Genomic DNA, 11,735 nt, shown 5'->3' on the forward strand with positions numbered 1-11,735 from the left:
CTTTCTTTGGGTGTCATCCAAGAAATCATTGTCAAATCCAATATCACAAAACTTTTGTTCTATATTTTCTTTTAAAAGTTGTATAGTTTTAGCTCTTGTGTTTAAGTCCTTGGTCCATTTTTGTATAAGGTGTTAGGTAAGGGTCTAGCTTCATGGGCATATCCAGTTGTCCCAGCACCATTTGTTGAAAAGACTGTCTTTTCCCCCATTGAATGTCTCCTGGCACCCTTGTTGAAAATCATTTGACCATATATGCAAGAGTTTGTTTCTGGGCTCTCTATTCTATTTCATTGGTCTATATATTTGTCTTTATGCCAGTATCATATTGTTTTGATTACTGTAGCTTTTTAATAAGTTTTGAAATCAGAAAGAGTGACTTCTCCAACTTTGTTCTTTTTTCAAGATTATTTTGTCTGTGCACTATCTTAAGCATTAATTTCACCATTTGTAAAATGAGGATGATAGTTGCATCTACATTGCTAGATTGTGTGTTAGATGAGGCAAGATGTATAAAACACTTTTCAGGGATATCTATTAATATAAAACAATGTAAAAATTCTTTAATGAGTTATTACCACTTCTAAATGAACAACTGTGATGTATCTTTCATGCATAGCTCACATCTTCAGGAAAACCAGGTCAGTTCCCCAGTATCCACTGGCCCTGTCTCAGCATAAACAACTCTAGACTGAAGTAGTTAATCCAGTGTTCAAACCACAGCTCTTCCACATGATAGCCATGTGATCTGGGGGGAAACACTTAACTTCTCCATGCTTTTTAAAAAATTCTCACCCAAGTTTGTTGATTATTAGAGAGAGAGAGAGGAATGACGGTGGGGGGGGGGAGAGAGAAAGAGAGAGAGAGAGAGAGAAAGATTGATCAGTTGGTTGTTGCCCCTGACACGGGATTGAACCCACAACCTTTTAGTGTATGAGATGATGCTCCAGCCAACTGAACCACCTGCCAAGGCCATGATTCTGGTTTTTTTGTTTTTAAAATTTTTGAAGTGGGCATAATACCTCCCTCAGGGTCTTTTGGTGGAGGAATAAATTTGAACAATGTGTGTGAAAACCCTACCTCCATACACTGTACATCGTAGGCTCTAAATACATCCTTTGTTCCTCCCTCCCCCTCTCTCCATCTCCCATTTCATTTCTGCTCTAGAGAGCTTGTTTCATTGCCTTTCTGCTTTTTCTATGGAAAGAGTCTCTGACACAAGAAAATTCTTTCTTTAAAGAAACAAGAAACATTTGTTTGCCCCCAGGCAAACAATGCAAGATTCCACCCTGAGAAAACACTGAGTCCATAAGGGCTTGAGGTACCGACCTGACTGTGAGTCTGGGGTCACCACACCCAGTGGCTCTGCCAGCCATGGAAGACCTCATGCTCCACGGGCTCAACCCAGGACTTCATTTATGTATTTCTGTACTTGTTCACCAGGAAACATTTATTGGAGGTCTACCACCCAGGTTGTGCCCACCAGGACCCCTGTCTCATGGGAAGATGGATAAACAGAAAAATACTTAGAGCAATGCCTGCAGCATAGACGGAGCTGGGTTTAATGGCAGCCTCAGTTTGCTTCTGTTTCTTGAACTTCTTTCAGAAAGAACACTAGAAACAGAATAAAAATCATTAGTGAATTAAGTCCAAGTTTGTCAGGCCTGCTCCTATTGTGTTCAGGACCCCAGCTCAAGTGGCAGATTGATCGGGAAAGTATTCAACTCTCTCCCACCAGGGCTGGGCATGAGGTTGACTGTGGCGTGATCTCAGGGAATGGGCCAGTAGAGTTTCCTCCTCAATGTTGCCCAGACATTAGACAAGGAGAACACCATAATACTGTGCCAATGGAATTTCAAAGTCCAGGGTCAAGCTCAAGGTTCTTTTTTGTGTTTCCTCGTCACTTGCTCTAGTTAAGTCTTCATCTCTGTAAAATAATGTGTAATCGTTGTTCTTGCAAATACATCTCCTAATTCTACATAAAAGGACGGGTTTGGCGCCACGCATCATTTCAAAGGTGAAGCCAATAAACATGGGCGATACATTGATTGTGGGCAGGAATAATGCTCCCTAGAGCCCCTTTCTTATTGTGGGCTGTTAAATTCTGTACTAAACCTTGAAAGAAGGTGAACAGAGTTGCTCTGTTAAATTAACGAACAAATTGTCCTACCTATGAGATAACCGATAGATTGTCTTATGTAATGTTCTATAATGCTAAACAATGAAATCACTTTTAAAAATAACTTCATGTAATTCCAACTGTGAGGAGGAAAGCTGTTTACAGATTCTACAGTAAGCTTGACTTTTTATCCAATACCTCAGAATGTAATTCTGATGTTTCAGATGTACTGATGTATCAATATACTTAAATATATAATTTTTTAATCACTAAACAACAGAAAAAACAATGTCTATAAATCATTCAGAAATCTTGAGGTCGTGTGAAGACTGTGAGTTTACAACAAAATGTAGAGACTGCAATTTACTAAATTGTTAGTAAAACACAGACACACAGATACAAACACACCCATAGCCACGCCCCATCCCATCACCATGCCACTTAAAAGATACTTAATCTGTATTCTTTGTCACATGATACAGTTTCACATACTTAGTTGCAGCTCAGAAGGATGGAAATAACTCCACTAACCTTTGGAAGCTTTGGAGAATTCTTCAGTGTGGTGGAATGTTTAGCTCCAGAAGCACAGAGGCGCCTTGGTTCTCTTTTTTGCAACTTACATAGGAGCTCCCACCCATAGACTCCACGTACGGTTCATCCGATCACAGCAGCACACTGGAAAGTGAAACAGGTGTCCACGGCTGACAAAAGCAATGAGCGGCAGAGTATAAACCAATCTGGGCATCTGGGCCCTGACCGTCATGCTTCTGGGAGGGTGACCGGTCACCTTCCTGTATCTGGCGTACTTTCTGTAGACCGTAGGGTGATGTGCCTGAGCCTGAGACCCACCTGGGGTAAAAAGAACCAGAGAGGTGCATGAAAACGGATGTGAAACAATGGCCAAAACAAAGTTTTAAAATGAAAAGCAATTTGTAGGCTGTCGTGTAGCGTGGGCTCATTTCTGCTCGGCGCTTGTGGGAGCTGATGCATGTGCAGTCAGACGGCTCTGGAGACTATTGCCAAAATGCAATTAGTGGTTATTGCTTTGAGGCACAATTTTAAGATACTTTAAGTTTTTATTTTACTTTGATATGTCATTTTTTAATAATGAGCAGGTACTAGTTCTGAAATCAGAAAAATAAAGGCTTTTCAATTTTAAAGAACAAGTATGCCAAATAAATTCAAAGCCATTATTCTTACATATGACCAGACGTGGTTTTCCTAACGACAGAATGAGTGACTAAGAAGATTACGTCAGCTCAAAGAAGCACAAACAGGCCCTATTTATTTCCTCATCTCCCCATTTTTTATGCCCCAAAGAATACAGGATAGTTAATAGAATCTTAATTTTTAAAGGCGCTAATAATAGCTTAGCCTTAATATGAAGGCACCGAGTGAATGACTCAGAAGAGTTAAATAAATTCAATGTGGAAAATTACAAATTTGATCAAAGTTCGTACCAGGATTTTCACTCGCCCTAAGATTCAATGGTGGACGTTATCTCATTTTCCTCTTCTTTTTCAAATAAGACGGCCCACACAGTTCTATTCCACCCTGCCCCTCGATGGCAAATCATAGGCATTTCTCCACATTGTTCAAAACTCTTCAGAAACGGACTTCGCCAGCTGCGCAGTAAACCACTGTGGTAGCTGTGTCGCACACAACAGTGTCTGGCTGATGGAGACACTTGTCTATCATTGGCCTTTTAGGTGTTACATTAGCTATTAGAAATAATCTTTATTTCCTTATCTGTTCAATCATAAACCAGTTCAGTGAATACCTTTTACTTACTGGCTGTTCACCGGCACTGGGCTAAGCACGGGGGATACAGCAATCAACAAGCAGACAGTCTCCCCAGCGAAGGAGCTTGTGGTGCGAGACAAACACCAACCAGCCAAATGCCTGCATCGTCACAGGCTCTACTGACCACTTTGACAAAGAATAGAATTTGGTGACAGATTACAGTGGGGAACCTGAACTCTATGGGCTGAACTGTGTTCCCCCAAAATGCACACGTTGAAGCCCCAACCCCAGTACCTCAGAATGGAACTGAAACATGGAAAGAAGGTCATTGCAAATGTAGTCAGTTAAGACGAGGTCGTTAGGGTGGGGCCCTTATCCTATGACTGGTGTGCTTAAAGAAGGGGAAATCGGGACACAGACACACGCAGGGAGAAGCCATGTGAATATGAAGATGGCCATCTCCGAGAGGAGGAGAGAGATCCATGCCAGATTCTCCCTCTCAGCCCTCAGAAGGATCCCATCCTGCTGGTATCTTGATTTCAGACTTCTGGCCTCCAGAACTTAAAAGAATAAATTTCTGCTGTTTCAGACCCTAGTCTGTGGTGCTTTGTTACAGGGGCCACAGAGGGTGGCTCTTCTGAGAAAGTGAGGTTAAGTTGTGGCCTCAAGTGAGGAGGACTCATCAAGAGAAGAGGAAGAACCATGTGCTGAAATGAAGACAAGGGGCCAAGGCCACTGTGGATTCCTCCATCCTCAACCAGCACACAGATGTTGCCTCTTGTTTGCAGTCATTTTGGGCCTGTCTGATCTTCGAATGTTTGCAATTCCAGAATATTGGACCCCTGTCCGATGGAATTTAGATTTCAAATAGGAACTCTCCACCTCATTGCAGTTGCCCCACGACTAGACAAACTTTCCCACGTCATTTGACATGGTGGTGGTAAGTTTTTAAGGGATGGTGGACAAAGAGCATCTTCAAGTTTCCTAAGTAAAACATAGAAAAGGAGCATGGTTATTTTCAGTCCTCGGTTGCAGTGTGGTGTGCCGACACAAAAAATCCCTCCAGTTAAGCTTTCTGTTAAATCTTTGTGAGAAATGTTGAACAAAAACCAATTACAGAAGCTAAAATGAATTTAACATTTTTATTTTAAAAAATAAGCCTCAGATGTAACTTTAACCCTCTACTTTAATCTCCTCCCATAAGCTGAATCCAAAGAGCCAGCAGCCTAGGGTCCCCACCAAGCAGAAGTCCTAAGGTGGTTAGGACAGGCAGTCAGCAGCTCCGAGCGTGGGAAGGAGCCACCAGCAATGCATTTACCCGCCAAAATCCAAGTCCTACCTTTCACTCCAACTCCTCATCAACCCAGTCTCCAAACTTGATCAGTGTGTCTCCTCCATGGCTCTCGGATCTGTCCTTCACTCCACTCCCCTCCCACCGTCCCAGCCTCAGCTAAGTCTCCCTTCTCGTCACGCCACGGTTACCACAAAGGGTCCGCATTTCTCTCCTAGGGTCCTTGAGATTTCTGTAGGTAGCCCAGTCTCCTCAGGGCTCAGTGTCAACACCCCACCCAAAACATCTCTTGCAGAATTAAAAAGTGGGTTTTCCCCCCAGGGGTCCCTAGGCACCTTGTGTGGCCAGAAGAAGGAGTCTCCCACGTCTGAAATGTTAATCTGTTAATCTACGCCCCGTGGTGCGTAGCCAGTTTAAGAGCAAACAAACAGGCAGGGTGGAGTGAAGTTGGGCACAAAGAAGGGGCCCCAGCAGCAGGGTTGTGGGATGTCAGGGGTTGGGGGTGCTATGCAGGGGGTTGAACTGCTTGTGTCACGGGCCTGTTTGGCAACCTGGTGACACCCGCGGACTGTTCTGGAACAATGTGTTTATGTGCATCAGATTAATTGCATAGAATTATCAGAGGAACTAATTATATTCAAATGCAGTTATAAAAATATTTTAAAATTCGAGTAAATTTATCAAATAGAAATGCATATGTGTCTTTATTAATGCATTAAATATTGTCATTTAACAGTGGGTTTAAGAGTGACCATAGTTTTGAAGAAATGCTGAGTGTGAATGGTGTTTTGAGCTGTGTGCAGCAATCGTGATGGGATAGGAGAATTCCTACTTTCTGTTTGTGACAGCACTCCAGCCAGGGCCGTCCCAGCTGTGGTTTGTGTCTGTCTCTGGGTCCACTCACAATTTATAGGAAACAAGTTACAGTTCAAGGTGAGTGAAAATAGAGACGTCATTTTTCCTCCATCCCACTTCATGGACGTCCTGACTCTGCCCCCAGACTTTGTGGCTCCACAGACCCTGGGTGAAGAGCCATGGCCATCGGGACTGGCTGTCATTAGCCCGACCGGGTCAGTGCAGGAGAGGGCTGGGGAGGACATGCTCACAGGTGGGGACAGAGGAGGAGGCCCTAGCTGATCTCCTTCAGGTCTGGGTTTGTGTAGCCCTGGATTCCTGCTTAGACTGGGCCCGGTTAAGCACTGACCCTTTCCTCTCACTCTAACTTTCTCCTTTAGCACCAACCAAGGGGAGTGACTTTGAAGGGATGTGGGAACTAGACTGGAATTAAGGTCAAGGTGGGAGAGAGTCATTGTTCATGTGAACCCACATTGAGGAAGAACCTGGCTAGTGAGGGGCTGCCAGGGCTGGGGCGTTGCCAGGACAGGGCCCTTTAAAATTACATTTTATGTATTTTTTCCACCTTGTCCATGCCTCTTGTATCACAAAGAAAGGGAGTGGCCTTCTCTTGTTTTTGACCCCACAGATTATAAATTTGAGGGTGGGACAACATTTTCCTAGAAGGCCAGCACACGAGGGTGGGCTGGGGTGTGGGGGCACTGGAAGGTGACGAGCCAGGCTGCCGGGCTTCCTGCCCCAGCTCTGCTCGGTTACTGAGCCACCGATGGGCACTGCCCACCTCAGGCTTCTCATCTGCGATGGTGCTGAGACCACCTGCCCCACCATTTTACAGGACGGTTGTGAAGGTCAAGGGTTATGCTGAATGTACGCATGCTCTCTGATGTGTTTACCTGTAGTCCCCCAAGTGACTGACAGAAATCTATACAACGGGGGGGAAAAGTGAATGAAAAACCTGGAGCAGCAGTATAATTACTAGTGGCGTAGTTTATAAATTTTCTGGCCCACAAGTGATGGGCACCTGTGGGCCAGAAAATGTATAAATGATATGGTTGCCTGAGATCCTGGAGGCGGAACATGGGTGTCAGGAGGAGGGGGCCGGGTGAAGTGGGAAGAGCTCGGGGGGGGGGGGGTAGGATGGGGCAGATTCGGTGCAGACTGGCCGCTGTGGACAGCAGGGGCTGAGGGAGCCAGGAGGACATGGGGTTCCAGCTTCGGCAACAGGGAACAGTGGCACAGCCCCCACAGGCGTGAGGATGAGACCACGAGTTCATTTGGGACACGTGGAGCTTGAGGTGACCCTAATATTCCTGTGGAGATGCCTGTATGATTTAGGAACTTCATAGGTGGGTTTACAGATGCAAATTTTAGAGTTATTGATAACCAAAATGGCCTGGGAATGTATGAGGTCAGATGGCGGTGAGTAGAAGACAGAGACAAGAGCCTAGAATGCCTTAAGGATTATACACTCCCCGTGCAGAGCCGCACGCCCGCAGGTGACTGCCTTTCATCCTTCACTAAAATGCGCTCGCCTCCACAGTTGCCATTTGGTGTTATAATGGCTTTTCAGATCTGTCTTTTGCCATCTGTACTGTCCTTTTGTTTTTTAATTGATTTTTTTACATGTGTGGTGGGACCTGTGCATGGACCGGGACCTGTGGAGTTCAACAGGTGGGCCACCTGGCTGCCTCCAAAAGGCTCAATAGATGTCATTAATGTAATTTATGAGAAAGGCAGGAACACATAAAGACATTTTCGTTGTTTGCAAGAATTTGAGGAGTAGGGTCACAAAAAATCACTGGAGATATCTCCCAGGAGATTACATAGAGTGTAATTATTTGTCTGTCTGTTGCTCTAGCAATATTTGTGAGCCTCGGGATGGCAGATAGTGTATCTAAAGCAACTATTTGTTCAACTTTTGACAAGAATAATATTAGCGAGTCCTTACTGAGCATTTACTATGTAGCAGGTACTGTCCTAAGAGCACTTGAATCTAGAGACAGATACTATTAGGAGGTAGATGTTTAGGTATTACCACGTTCTCCATTTCATACAAGAGTAGACTGGGCACAGAGAGGCTGTAAACCATCCAAGGTCATGCAGCTGGTAGGGGGCTGAGCAGGGACCATACCTGATGTCGGAAACATGGCGGGCTCTCCACAAATGTTTATGGAATAAGTGGGTGAGTAAATAACCCCTCACACCCCCTGAGCTCCGAGACCAGGCCTCTCCTTGTTGCATCTCACCATGTAAGGCATGAATCAAACGCCACCTTCTCTGAGGCCACCTTCTCTTCTGCCTGCTTGTGTGACTTTGCCTGAAGCACTTTGGGCCTCAGCCAGGTTATTTGCTCCATTTTTTGTGATGACTCAATGAGACCTGCACACATCTGGCTTGAGAGGAAGTATGGGAACGTCTTTGCATTCCTCTTAGGGCTCTGGGCTAGTAGGTGCTTACGAAATGTTTATTGGCGTCTCTGAGTTGAAGTTGTAATAGGAGGCAAGCTGTTTACTGGGGGAAACCAGGAGCAGCTAGAACACAAAGATCATCGAAAATGGGGCTAAAGAAGCACGGGATCTTTACCTCTGAGGAGCAGCAGATATCAGAGAAGTGACAGGGTCCCAAGAACACAAAAGACTGAACCTTTCATCAGAGGTGAAGGGAAGAAAGCCTTCTCTGAGTTAGTGTGCGTTCAGCTCAATGGTCTATGTGTGCTCTGAAATCTGTACTCCTATCAACAGTTACTCTACAGGGAGCCATGGTTCCTGAGTTCAAAGCAGAATGAGAGGTTTGTATAGTGTTATTTTAATAAGGTTTAATGCTGGATGAAAATTCATGAGTGGATTGTGTCTCATACTGTGCTAAGATCTTTACAAATATTAGCTCATTCTTTAGTCTTTTCACAACTCTCTTTATCGTTGTCATGGTTATCACTCCCATTTTACAGATGTGAAAACTGAGGCAAACAGAGAGTGTGAGTGACTTGTTCAAAGCCACGCAGCAGAAGCAGGAAGGAAACCCAGACATCCTGGCTCCTGGGTCCCTGCTCTTAACTACAATGCTTGGCAATGTCTTTCAGGTGATCACACACAAAGACAGCCTAGCTCTTGAATCTCTGTTTTCCTTGTTACAGTGGCTGATGATAAAATGTCAACTCGATGCCTTAGAGGTCTCAACAGCCCCATAGAGAAGTAGTCTTCCAGCTGCAAGCTCATTTAAAAGACCAGTTGGGACACACAGGGGGAGGGAAAGTTGATGTGCCCGACGTGGACCTCCTGGACTTACGGACTTTTACAGATCCCGCAACAGAGCTGCTGTGTAAAACCCCCGGCCCTGGGGTCTGGTTTCAGTGCCTTGGGCACTGGGGACCATGAGTTCTTAGAAAGCAGCGGATGGGCTTAATATCACAGTTGCTGCCAGGAACATCCAGAGGTTTGCTAAGTACCTTTCCTCTGAAAAGGTGAAACATGAGAAGAAGATTGGGAGCAGGAAGAGGGAGAGGGCAGATATGGGAGATCCAAGGAGGAAAACATGAGAAAGTGTCCATATGTTAAAGGATCTCTTTTATAAACACTTCAGCCTTGAGCTGAGATCTTAGATGACATACCTAACATCTGATTATTTAATTTTATCAGGGTTTTGGTTGAATGGTATCCTTTCTCTTAACCATCTCTAGGAATCCTTGAGGTTGAACAATCCATTCAGGAATGGATGCTTCTGCTTCTAGTAGCCATGGCAACAGTGAACATCTGCCCTGGCACATCTATCACCCAGCAGCCCACACTTCTGACCTTTGGGCCGGAGTTTGACACCTGAGGCGTGCTGCCACACACTACAGGCGCAGTCCGTTCCTTGTCCTTGGCCGCACTTGCCCAACCGAACAGCCACCTTCATCTACGACACAGAGGGCTGTGCGCCACCGCAGCACCGGCCACACTCTGCTGCGTCACCTATTTAACAGGCAAGCTTGATAGTTCTGTGACAGTGGGCAAGTTGAACCTCTTCACACCGTTTTTCAATCTGTGTAGTGGGGAGAATTTGAACAATGGCTTCACTGAACTGTGACCTTTAAGAGAAAGGATGCACTCTACTTCTCACAAGAACGGCTGGGGAAGTGGTACAGACATCACGGGGTCCTTGTTTCAGCTGAACAAGGAACCTGGGAAAATGGAGAAAAAAAATTTAGTATGCTTTGGTGTCCCAACTGCACAATTTAGTGGTTAATTATGTAATGTTGGATTTGGGGTGCTATCCCATACTTGATAGCTTATACAAGATTTCAGAAGCAATGTGTACTTATTGAAATTCTTGTATGTGCTAAGCACGGTCCTCAGGGCAGGAGACCCAGCAGTGCGTTTCCTTGGGCCAGGCGCTCCGGGAAATGGTAGGGGAGTGAGGAAGTCGGCACTAGAAGGCCGACACCCTGCCTCGGGGCCCTCTGTCCTCTCCAGCACCTGGCACAGTCCCCAGGGTGCATACAGAACCTCAGTGCGTGTTTTCTGGTGACCCAATGGAGGTGGGCCTCAGCACCTTCGGAGATCTGTCTTGGTGAAGACAGAGTCCCACAGTTGAGTTTTCTTAGCTTAAAAAAAAAAAAAGTCTTAACAGCACCACGTCTCAAACTATAGTTTTTCTAACTTAGCACATCTTTCCTGATTTCCAATATCTAGTTAAATGTAGCTGGGGTCAAGAGAAGGAAAGGAAAAAGTTGAGAAAAGGAGCTATATTTCCTACAGGGCTTTTGGTTATTAGGGTGTGATGACCTACATTTGCTTTATTTGACAAGTGGGCCACACACTTCTGAGTTGCTCTGCCGGTTTCTGTTAAGGGAGGAATTAGTCAGCCTGGCGGATTCGTTTCAGAAAATAGATTGTCTTCGCCTGACATCTACTGGTCAACCTTATAGTTACATGTTTGTTATGTTTTTGCATATAAATATATATAGTACCCACAATTGTTTGATTGTTTTCAATTTTAAAAATCCAGTTTCTCCCCATTACCACCCCACTTTCATGTCTGGTCATTTCCTTCCCCTCTATTCTAAAAGGTACTAAGACTTGTCCTCTCTTCCTTCCTCTCCTAACTTATCACTGACCTTTCTTTACAGTTGGCCAGAGGAGTATCTTTCCTCCCTCCCTCCCTCTCCCCTCCTTCCTTCCTTCCTTCCTTCCCTCCTTCCCTCCCTCCCTCCCTCCCCCCTTCCTTCCTTCCTTCCTTCCTTCCCTCCCTCCCTCCCTCCCTCCCTCCCTCCCTCCCTCCTTCCTTCCTTCCTTCCTTCCTTCCTTCCTTCCTTCCTTCCTTCCTTCCTTCCTTCCTTCCTTCCTTCCGCACTTCCTTACCTCTTGTTCACTTTCCATCTATTTCACAGACAACACCAAGCTACGGCACTTCTGGCTGCTGGTCGCTGCTGCCCTCCCTGATCTCACGACAGAGCACAGTGTTCCAACGGCCGAAGACCTAATCTAACCCTTCTACCAGACTCCAGGACCAACCTGGATCCTCTCCAATTGTTAGACAACTTCAGGGAAGGCATTTCCACAGAGGTTTCCAGGAACGTACTGCAATGTCTCACATTCCTGGCGCTGCGGCCAAGCCCTCATTTTAGAATGGGTCCCGATAAGCCTTTGAGGATGGGGAGACATGTCTGTGTGGGGTGGGAGCATATTCACGTTGATTTTCTCTGTAGCAAAATGGACTCCTGGAACCCACATTTCCAACTGAACCAAATCA

The 11,735-nt window shown here is 45.4% G+C and overlaps 1 long non-coding RNA gene across 2 annotated transcripts; it reads right to left on the bottom strand.

Annotated features, from left to right (window-relative positions):
- Positions 1-1,448: 1,448 nt before the first annotated feature.
- Positions 1,449-11,439, bottom strand: LOC123478765 (uncharacterized). 2 transcript variants are annotated; one of them, XR_006654078.2, is made up of 3 exons: positions 11,345-11,439; positions 2,648-2,965; positions 1,449-1,611 (listed from the first exon to the last, which is right to left on the bottom strand). It is a non-coding gene; the product is annotated as an uncharacterized lncRNA (long non-coding RNA). The 2 variants fall into 2 exon arrangements; XR_006654077.1 differs by lacking the exons at positions 1,449-1,611; positions 2,648-2,965 and adding an exon at positions 9,972-10,164 and having other exon boundaries at positions 11,345-11,434.
- Between the last annotated feature and the right edge of the window lie 296 nt (positions 11,440-11,735).

The sequence above is a fragment of the Desmodus rotundus genome, chromosome 3, assembly GCF_022682495.2.
Source record: "Desmodus rotundus isolate HL8 chromosome 3, HLdesRot8A.1, whole genome shotgun sequence".
Lineage (NCBI taxonomy): Eukaryota > Metazoa > Chordata > Mammalia > Chiroptera > Phyllostomidae > Desmodus > Desmodus rotundus.